We start from the raw sequence: 11970 nt of genomic DNA, 5'->3' as shown, positions 1-11970 counted from the left end.
TCCCAACCAGAAACATATATAACTCCATTTTGAAATGGGTTGCATTTATGGTCCTCTGTTCTTCCTATATGAAGGAACTGTGTTTTGAATCATTCTTCAAAATGCTATGGCTAAAGACCTTAGATGCCTCCAATTTATTTTTTTTCCCCCAGAAGCAACAGTCTCAAAACCTCTTTAAAGCTGACTTTTCCCCTTAAGATGCCATATTTTAAAGCAGCATATTTTCATTTAACAGGGTATTCCAAACATCATTTACAAATTTAGACTCTTTAGAGTCACACTCCTCCTTGTAATCTTTCTTTTTTTACAGCTCAGTGCTAACATAGGCAGCAAAGAAGAGAAGAGACCACAGCTCTTTCTGGAGCATCTTGAACAAATGCCCTTGCTTATGTTCTAATCATTCACTTCACCAAAATACCTAACAATGAAGACAACGTTGTGAAGGCATTACTAGTAGTATTATATGGCAATGGATGGGTGTGATTTCTCAAGTAGAATTTGTATCACATAGATGATACTTGGCAAACAGCAAATGAAGGGGTTTTCTTCAGCTCTCAGACTGATGTTACATGTCAGTAATTTAATAAAAAAATAAGAAAGATATTTTTTACCAGTGAACGTGAAACTTAATTACACCCCTACCATGGACATCTGAATCTTATGAATAGACAGTGTCTGGTTTAGAAAAAAAATAAAGAATTATCACAGTTCAAAGAAACATGTGACCACAAACACTTTGCTGATGGAACATAGCCTATTCATTGGCTGAAATGAAGGAGGTAGGCAGGACATATGAAATATTTTTTTGTGGATCAAATATTTATTTTCTAAAGTGATGCTGACAGATGGTGAACTCACCAACTTAGAAATTGCACAGTAGATAAGGGTACATAACTTGCCCCATCAAGTTATCCCTTGGAATCATCATCCAAGGAGATTTTCCCCTGCATCTGTGAAAATGTGCCTTCCACAATACTTTTGCAGCAGCATTGTTAGGCCTGATCAGCTGGTATGGAGGGTGAATTATCAGCAGCAAGGCGACTGGCCAGGGTAATTTCCTTCAATGGATTTTGATCTACCAGATATTTTGAAGACCTGCTTTGGCCCAGTTTTTCAAATACAGCCTTTAAAGGGTGCTAAACAATTGTTCAGGCCGTGGATCACATGAAGAAGTACATTCTGGTGTCTGTACTGGGCCATATGCTCTTTATTCTCTCCCTCAACTTCTCCATCACCTCTCATCTGTTTCACATGAGCTATGTTCAAGGTCCACAGGATACTGTTCACAGAATCTTGAGGCCTGATGTAGTAAGAATGATGAATAGAACAAAGCTGGGATCAATTTTCCAGTTTGGATAAAATGTATTGTGCACAAAAATCCAATGAGAAGGTGCTCCCCTTATACCAGAAAAACGTTCACTAGTACTAGTGTTCTACATAAAATGCAACTTAGTCTGAAATAAAAACCCTTTTTCTGAGATTTCCTGAGAGATTTGTATGAAGCACAGATATTTGACATATGAAATTTTGAATATCAGAGGAAAAAGAAAACGGCAAGAAGTTTTTAATTTTACTGGTTTTAATTTTAAGTTCCATGCACTTTTTCAAAAAGTGTCTAGCTCAAATGCCCCTCAACATATTTTAGTCATCTGTAAGTCAGTATTCATATAAAATGTGATTCAAATCAAAAGAATTTCAAACCTTTCCTCAAAGTTTATATGCCTAGATTTATTATTTCTGACATATATTAGATAAAAGGAAGACATTTTTTACTGTGGGGGTGCTGGAACACTGGAGTAGGTTGCCCAGAGGAGTTATGGATGTCCCATCCCTGAAAGTATTCAAGGTCAGGTTGAGCAGCAACAAAGAAGACTCTTAATGGTAGAGAAATAAAGTTTGAATATAGAAGAAACTCAGATTGAAGTATAGGAGCAAGTTTTCTCTCAGCTTTTGGGGTAAATTCAAAGTTGTACAAAATTGCATTTATCTGTGCTTTTCACTACTGTAACAGAAAGGTTAATGAAAACTATGCAGAAGATATCAAATTTTAAAATAAGAATTACAACATAAAATACATGGGATGGTTTTCAGCATGGGACACTATCTAAGAGAAAATCTCTGTATTTCAACACTTCATCACGTTAGGATTTCATGAAGTGCCAAAGAAGATGGCAAAATATCATTCAGGACATTATTTACTGTTGTTCAGCCTGGCCATTAGTAGGAATTGGTGTTTGAGCTAATGTAGATATATCACACACACTTTCCATTTACTGAAAAATTACTGTTTACAACCAATAAGCAACGAGGATCAAAATTGATTGAAAGCATCTTAAAAATAAAGCATTTCATTGTAAATGATTGTTGTGTTCAATTGTTCTGTTCCCCCTACGTTGTATTATGTTGATTTGCTCTGTTCCTCCTATGTTTTAATGGTTCTGCCCTGGTTCTTCTCCCCTCCCTCATGCTGCCCATCATCCCTAGTTGCTTACTGACCATTGTATCTCTTTCTAGTTCCCTCCCCGGTTGCCATAGCAACCAATGTATCTTTTCTTTGAACTCCTCCTTGGTGCCCTGCCAGTCACTCTGCGCCCACACCTGTTTCTCCAGAACCTTCTAGTCAGGGCGCAGGGTGATTGGCCTTGGGGCCAGGGCCCCTCCCTTGACTTGTTCCTATAGGTTTGTTTCTTATGTCAGTCTGTATCATCTCACTCCCTGTTGTAACCCCATTCGTCCAAGAACTTGCTCCTCCTCCACTCCCCCTTACCTTTATAAGTTACTGTTGCCCCCCCCCCCCCCCCTTCCGGCCCCCTGGGGCTCTTCTGTTGCTGGGTTCCATGGGATCCTCGTTAAACCTAGACTTAACCCAACGGAAGAGTCCTCTCTTTCTTTCCTGCCTGACACAGCTAGAAGCGGCCACGTCCGATCGCAAGGAAGCACAGCTGCAGGGTGCTCTCCTTAGGCGCCGCTCTGAAACACGGCTTCAAGGGGTAGTGCCCCCTGATCTGCTGGCGGTGCTGGCCTGCTAGCATGGGCGTTTGAGGAGGTCAACCCTCCTCCTCTCTAGCCGCGCAGCTGTAAATGATCTGTGATTAAAATTCTTCTTCCACCTTAGTGAGGGACAAATCAATTCTTCCATGTCATGTGGTTTAAAATGGTATAAACCAATGTTTTCTTCTGAAAAGATACCATCTAATTTTTTTCTATTTTGAGAAGAAAATATTCTTAGTCATACAGGACATGAGAATTAAGTAATTTTAAAGAAACAACTGAAAATCTTCTGCAAATATAATTAAATTAAAAGCTGCATTTTAAATAGGAGGTAGATACTAACCAGAATCTTTGTACCAGTTATTTGAATTATTATACCAGCTATTTTCCCCATGAAAAGACGTATTTAGTGTTTCAGTCTTTTCCACGGTGTTCATGATCTGCTAGGCTGATCTCTGTGTGTGCCTAGGTGTGTGTGGAAGGGGGTGCATGTGAAGGGGAGTGTGTATGTTTGCTTAATGCTTGTAGTGGCAGATTCCTGCCTCAGCTCCATAATTTTTTTTTCAGAAACTTCACAGAGAGTGGATATGAAGTTTATGAACAGGAGATCAATTCCCAAATCATTTATTTTACTCTACCTTATAAATCATATGCTTTGTTGCATATTTTATCAATATACTTCCAAGCCACATGGAGGAATGAGAATGTGGAGAATCCCTCCAACTTTTATGCAAATAGATTTTCAAGAAAATCATCATTTCTCTTTTAAATACATCTGGGAGAGGTATGATGGTGGGGTCAACCTGTTGGAGTTTCTGCTGCTGGGAGAAATTGTACAAAAGGATTGGTTTTTACCAATTCACCAGTTACGGAATCAAGTGCATGAATACATTTGAAATTCAAGTTGGGTTTCCTTTTTCTAGCAGACTACTTCTAGAACTAGCTTGCAGACTCAAGCTGACTCTTTTTCTCTGGTTTTTATTATTTCCTATTTTCTTGGCTTCTTTGCAACTATCTACACAATTTAGAACTTTTTTCCCAACTAAAATTGTTTCATAGTCTGATAATTATGATACATTTTTTACAAGGAATTTTTAAAATCTTTGTTAGAATTAAGAAAGTTAAGGACTTAGGTCTTTTTCTTCCATTATGAGTATTGCAATGAAATTGTTAAATAAAGACTAACTCCTTATTTTTATTTTGAACACAAGCAGATAATTCCCACACAGTAGTACATTTTGTGGACCAATATCTGCCATTCTGATGTAAGTTGTCACTTCTTAACAATATACCTTCCGTGACTATGTTGACAACACTACTGGTGAAGATCCTGACTGGTCTTAAACACACATAGGGAGAAATCTGCTCAGTGAGTGTCAGTCTTAGGCATGTGTATCAGAAGAACTTTATATCCCTGGGGAATTTTCCCATGAAAGGGATTCAGTTATGGAAGAGACAATTATCCCAGCAGAGTTCTACATTCTTCTTGAACACTACTTAAGGATCTGCAATCCTGCGCCCATTTGGATCTCTCTCTGCACAGAAATTTGTCATGCCAGTGCTTGAAATGCATCTCTAAGAGAATTCACTATCACAGAATGAATGAGGGTGGAAGGGGTCTGTGGGGCTCACCAGGTCCAACCCCCCTGCTTAAACCAGGATACCTAGAGCCTGTTGCCCAGGATTCTATCTGGGCATCCTTTTAATGTCTTCAAAGATCCAGACTCCACAATGTTTCTGGGCAGTCTGTGCTGTGATTCAGTCACACTCACAGTAAAAAATCATTTTGTGATGTTCGGAGGCAATCTCTTGTATTTCAGTGTGTGCCTACTGCCTCTTGTCTTTTCACTGAGCATCACTGAAAAGACAGTGGTTCCCTCCTCTTTGCACTATTCCCTTCCGGTATGTACGTGTGCTGCTATGTAGATAAATGTCAAAAACCTCCCTGAAGCCCAAGCAGACAACGTTCTCTTCATCTACCAGGCAGATAATTCATCAGAGGAGTTTAAAAAGTTGTTCAGCATGAATTTCCCCTGGTAAATCCATGCTGACTACATTATTTTCTCCTCCTTCATGTGCCTGGCAGTGCTTTCCAGGAATAGCTGCTCCATCAACTTCCTGGGGATAAAAATGAGGCTGGCTGGCTTGTGCTTTTCTGAGTCCTCCTAGTTGCCTTTTTTGAAGATGGGTGACATTTGCTTTCATCCAGTCTTTGGGCACTTTCCTCAGTCACCATGATCCATCCAACATTATTAAGAGTGGCCTCAGAATAACATCTGCTGACACCCATGAGACTTGTGGATTCATCTCAACAGGACCTGTGGACTTAATGGAATACTTACCGATTCAGTGACTATGCCCATAAAAATTTGCATGGGATAATAAGACATATTAACGGGTACCTGAAGAGTGAGTGAAAAGCTATGGAAGCAATCCAAAAGGAAAAAGACTAGCATTCCCTTTTAAGACAAAGCATCCTATCACAGAGCTGAGCAGCTTTAGATGCAGGTAATCTTCCCCTCTGAAAGGATACAGAAGGCATGCTTTTACCTTATCTAGTAATAAAATGCATTGACCATTCACTTGCAATACAAAAAATGAAATTATTTCCAAAATCACTGCCTCCTAACTAGACAATAATGTACTGGCTGAGTATTCCCCTAACAGATAAGAGCACCTGCTTGCTATCTCTTATGCATACAGACTATTCGAATTAGGTCATTTGAGTAGGGGTTACTGGTCTTTGAACCTTCCTTCTGATGAATTTGGAATATTTGCAGAAGTGAGGACCTGAAGATGAAAACTTCATTTCCCATCAGTGCACTTTAACATCCATGGCTGTAATGCCATTGTTTCTCACCGAGTCAAGAATTTATGACTACAATGTGGATCAGCTCCAAAAGGAAAGATAAAGGCTGGATAATATTCTCTCTTGGTAAAGCTATTTATCTCAAATGAAGTGACCAAATTCTAATCACTCACTGGCCTAAAGCTACAAGGAGGGGAAGATGGTCCAGGTTTTCCTTCCACTGCCGTTCTCTTTGTCACCTCAGTGTTTAATATGGGTATGAAGACAGTCAAAAAGATAGCTTTGCTGAATTCATAAAATTCAGTCTTGAAAAAAAAAATTAGCAGCTGAAATGAAAAGAACAAATAAAATGCAATTAATTTAATGGAAGATTGAAATGATTATTTCTTCATTTTGCATTTGATGATATATATTGTGTACATTTGTCTTGCCTCATTCTACAGGTTTTCTAACTGGCACACCTTTCCTTAAGAATGCACTGTCCTTTCCTAAATACTTTCATATGGAGGAACATGCTTCTGATAAGAAGAGCACTAGGATGTCTTTACTTGACCTTTTATTTTTACTGATGCTTGGTCGTCTGAAATGAATGGTTTTATAAAATTGAAATGTGTTACTATTCTTCCCATGGGGTAATCCTCAGACTCTTCCTGTCAGAGCTGTCATGAGTCAGCTATTCTCCTATCTGCCTTTAAGTAGTTGAATATTCTCGTGTAAAAGTAGCACCATCTATGGAGCCATGCTCTTAGTTGCCAGTGTCATCTTCAATCCAAACACCTTCCTGCAAAGGACCACTGGTTCTGCAGTCAGCTAAGGAAAAAAAAGCGGTCCGTTCTTGCTTCCTGATATAAAATATTAGGGTATGGTGTCCCTAAACAATTCTCTGCAGTTGAACACTACTTATCTTTGCTGTGTTTCTTCAACTCACTTGCAAGTCATTCATGAGTTAGGTTATTGTGAGAATTGCTTAGTTTGAAGATGAGAACACTTTTGTGCCTCTGGTATGAGGATACTTTTCAAATCCATACAAATTTGCTGCAAATGCAAAAATCTGCAGGCTGTATTGTCCTAGGTCACAATATAAAGATGTATTCTATTCCCATCCTCAAGAGCTGCTGAAACCAGGAGGGGCATAGGTTTTTTTCCTTATCTCCTGTTAACGGGCCCATCAATGTCTTGCCTCATGACTCAGAGATAACTCCCTCTGGGAGCCATTTCTGTTTAACGGGTAATCAAGGACCCACCCCATGACTCAGAATGATATTAGCGTATTGTGAGATGATCTGCCTAGGGGGGAGGAGTGGTGTTTTCTTTTGTATTATTGCATGTATTTGGGGTTTTTCCCCTTTTCCTAATAAATTGTATTTCTGACTTGGAATCTCTCACTGGTTTTTCTTTCAAACCTGAACAAAAATTTTATTGCCCAACGTGAGGCCAGAGGTATTGAGGAAAGTCAGAGTTACAATTTTGTATTCAAGAAGCCACCTATTCGCTGTGATGTTCAACATGCTTATGTGGGCCCTCTACCTAGCTCTCTATATTTTTCCAGACATGGGGAATTATCTGCCAATTATGATGCTCCTGTATAAACCAGGGTATGGTATAAAAATTGCTTTATTGGTCTCTTATGTCTATTGCATGATAACCTCCTAGGCAATGAACGTCATTTGGAATGTGTACTCAATATTATTTGCTTGTCCTAATCTAGGCTGCTATGTCTGCGGCCTCAACAATCGCACACAGCCCCTGGAGGGAGGGGTAAAGAATTCCTTTTCCCAGTCTTTCAGGCTTGACACAGCAGTTTTTGAAAATGTTGAGTTCTCTCTGGATGCCAAGGACAGCATAGTGTTGTTGTTGTTGGTTCCGCTTTGTCTTCCCTGCACAGCCTGCAACATGCTTAGAAACAAAGCTCTACATGGTGTGCTGCAGCCTTTTCTTGAGGAAGAGGAAAGGAGAAGCAAAGCAACAGCATCCATGTCTGCACAGAATGCCACAGAGGAGGAAAGAACCAAACGCTAAACAACAGCATCCATGTCTATGCAAAATGCCAGAGAGGAAGAAGAAACAAAAAGCAAAACACTGTCCGTGTCTATGCAGACTGCCACAGAGGAGGAAGAAACCAAACATGAAACAACAGCATCCATGTCTACGCAGACTGTCACAGAGGAGGAAGAAACAAAAAGCAAAACAGCGTCCGTGTCTATGCAGAATGTCACAGAGGAGGAAGAGACCAAACGTGAAACAACAGCATCCATGTCTATGCAGACTGTCACAGAGGAGGAAGAAACCAAACATGAAACAACAGCATCCATGTCTATGCAGACTGTCACAGAGGAGGAAGAAACCAAAAGCATCATCAGCATCTCCACACAGACCGTCACTGAATCAGAACAGCCTGAACCAGTAGCAGTTGCCTCCGTTGAGAGGAAGAAATCAAAGAGCAAATCAGCCTGCATCATGACTGATGAGGATGTGGCAGGACCCTCGCACCCAGCAGAAGAGTCAGAGCCAGAAGTCATCACTTGCTCTCTGTCCCTGGGTGAGCTGCATGACCTGTGGAGGGAATTCACCCACCAGACGAACAAGTCCATCCTGACCTGGCTGCTAGACATCTGGGATGCTGCAACCAAAAGCACTTTGAAATACACAAAGTATTCCAAGTGGAAGCAGGATCTTATCTTGGTTTATGAAAGAGAAGGAGAACTTAAAAGAATGAGTGAGGATTGATACCAACCACACACAAAAGAAGAAATGTGTGGTGCCATGAGGCATTTTCCAAAGTAGGTCATGCATTAATGACAAGCACACATTTTGCCTTCCAAAATGTGCTCTGCCACTGTGTATCTTGGCCAGTGATGCATGAAAACCACTCTAGTTCTTGCCCTGCACTTGTATTGGACACAAGGAGAGCAGGGAAGCAGCAGCAGTGAACTGTGCAGCAAGCTGAGAGTCCTTCCAAGCACAGGCTCTTTTGCACAAGGAAGAACCTCTGGAGAAATGGAGCCAAGGGAATAGCAGAGCTCACTTCCATTCCAGCTTGAAATGGGCAAGAGAGCCAAAATATCAAACCACTGCAGAAAACAAAAAGAAACAAACAAACAGAAAGAAATACAACTTTTATTAAGCATTAATGAAGCTTATAGTCCTGCTTCATTTAGGAGCATGTTAGCTGGTGCTCAAAATAAAAAGTAAAATAATGAAAAGCATAGCCAAGGTTGTCTTTCAGTTTGTAAAACCTTCTACAGCAAACAAATAAAACTCTAACAAGTAAAACCAATGTTGTATGGTGGCTCTGAGGCTAAGAGAAACCTTCAGCCCAGTGAAGAAAAGCATGGCAAAGGAAAAAGCAACAGCTCAGTGCATGATTTCCCACAGTTCACAGCAGAGGCAATAGGAACAAAAAAATGACTTCTGACTGAAAGACAGAGAAGGAAAAAAAATTACCTCCATCTTCATTATGAATTCCCAGAACAGATATGTGTTTTAGATGTTTGAATATTCTCAGTTCTGGAATTTAAAATACTTTAAAGTTGAGAACAAGGTGGAGAGTTGATCATCTTCCACAGAGAGAAATAATTTTTCTTTTTTCTGGACAGACAATTTGTGTTCCCCTTAAAATCCTGTGATCCTATGCTGCATAAAGTTTGCACATTATACTTGAGATTAAAACTATCTTTAGGATTATTTTGTAAAAATTTCTTGGGTAAAATTAAGAAATATCAATGCAGCTGTACCTTAGACAGCAAACTATCTTTAACCTTAGTACCTGAAAGAATGATAGAGAAGGTCATGCTGGATGCAATTTAAAGACTTTTAAAAATAATGCAATCATCAGTCACAGTCAATGTGTTTTCTTCAAAAGTAAAGCTTCTTTGTCTAGGTATAAGACTATTTTAAAAATCCCTACAAAATAATTATTACAGTTGCTGCTTTTAGGATTAACCAGAGGCAACTTTGAATCTCTGGCCACACATTCATTGAAACAGGTGTTAAATTTACATCATAAATTATTATCCTAGACACAATAATTTTCACACAGGGTACTTTTACTTGAAGGCAGTATGTGGAGGGCTTTAGGTACTATGTTCCTTCCCTTGTTTCTTTGCAAGGTAGTTCATACAGTCCTGCTCTGTTGTTGACTGATGCATATTTTAAGGAGAGAAAGAGGAGCTTTGTAAGCAAAGGTCATATGTGTTCAGAAGAATTGACCGGTAGTCCACAACTTTTGAGTTTAAGAATATTAATTTAAAAGGTATAGGATTACATTGGGAAGCTTGCTTCAGTTTCATGTATGACGACTTTTCTGCAACAGTAGTGTTTATTTGCCTTTTTTCTATTGATAGGCTTTTATGTTGTTGAGATAGCTGTCTCCAAATACAGAGCTGCTGTGCTGCTTCTTCCACAGTAAAAATCTTACTATCATCTTTCTTCCTTTTTCAACTTTCGTTGCTTTTTTCAACTGCTCTGTGTGTGGCTGAAACAATATGACTTAAACTATGAAAGATCAGATGTAGCAAAGGTCATTTATAAAGATTTTTTGCCTGTTCTTCAGTTTCATGAAGTTTGTCAAAGGAGAATATTTATTTCCTATGTGCTAGGTATTTCACTGAATTCAGTATAGTTACTGAATAGGAAAGTTCAGCAATTTCAGCAGCAGAAAGCTCTTCTGGCAATCCTTACCCTGAAAAAGAGAAAGATTTGCAAGAGATTGCTGCTGAACAAAACATGTCCCAGCAAATGAAATTAAAATATGCTAATGAATAAAAAAGTACAATATAGTAAATAAAACATGGTACTGAATAAAGCATGGTGAATAAAATAAAAAATTAGCAGTCTCTTTCTTTTCATTGGAACTAAAAATTCAGCCTTTAGCTGTGATACTCATCATTGCATTTTGTTTTTAGAACATTCATTTGAATATGATGGGAATGGTTTTGATTTTATCCTGGTTTTGTTTTTCAGTGTTTTTTTCTACATGCATCTCTTCTGTGTCTTTCACAAATAAACCTCAAGTGACTTTGAGTATGCTTCTTCAGACACTTAAAGGAACATAATGAGCAGATGTGGTAGGAGGGAATTGAATTCAACTCCATTCACAACACATCAGACATCTTCTCTCCATTGACAGCTGTGTGGTTTCAGTGTTGTGGTAACTCCTGCCCTGTCTCTGTCTGGGCAGCCTTAACTGGAGCTTAGAAGACTGTCTCCTCTGAAGGTGGTGTGTAGTTAAGGTTTCAGACAGCTTTCTGGATACTCAGTACAAATTAACTTGGATCCATTCCAGTCTGAACCCAATGAAGCTGACAATAGTCCCATAAGGAAGAAAAGGGAACACCAAACAGGACTCAATCAGTATCTGTCTGTACTTGCAAAGTATAAGGTAACTTTATAGGGCTAGGCCATAGTAGCATTAATCCTTCTTCTCTAATAGCTGTGTTCCAAGTCCCACACACATGGAAGAAGAAAGAGCAGGTCCAAACCAAAATCACACTGCTGGGGCAGAAGACATGCAGGAACCCTTCTGAGAGACCACAGAAATCCTTGTTGCAGTAAGTCAGGCAAACATCAAAATGTTAAAGCTTGACCTGTATTTAAAACCAATGATAGCAACCATAATTAAGAAAGAAACTAAAAAGAAGAAAGCATATCTCAGAGCTAAAGCTCTAAAATAGTCATAGTGTTGATCGTCACTTTGCACCAAAACAAAAGCTATATGCTTCTGCTGGCCCAGGAGCCAGCATATAGACATGAAGATTTCTTCCATATTGAAAATGGAAGAAAGGCAGGAGTTTGTGGGTTCAGAAAAAGGAGGAAATAAAGTAAAGGGGTGAAACACAGTAAGAGGAAACCAGAAGGAGAGCTACACAGACAGCAGACTTTATAAGGCATCTAATTATTCTGAAAAAAGAGCTGTCTATTTTGTGAGTACCAAAAAAGGCAAGGACCGACTGTTGTACTACAGCATGTTCCAAAATGGCCAGCCTTCACCTCCAGGTACAACCTGTAGATTGGAGGGGGGAAGAATCACTGCACTTTTACAGCTATAGTACAGCTATAGTACAGCTATAGTACAGCTATAGTACAAAAACACCACTACTTATCCCAAAGAAGTCGACATTTGGCATAGCAAAATTCAAGTAACTTAACTGAGAAGTCATGGGTCAAGTCTG

This window comes from Molothrus aeneus, chromosome 1, assembly GCF_037042795.1.
Source record: "Molothrus aeneus isolate 106 chromosome 1, BPBGC_Maene_1.0, whole genome shotgun sequence".
Classification (NCBI taxonomy): Eukaryota; Metazoa; Chordata; class Aves; order Passeriformes; family Icteridae; genus Molothrus; species Molothrus aeneus.
The sequence above is the reverse complement of the archived record's forward strand: the minus strand, read 5'-3'. Positions refer to the sequence as shown.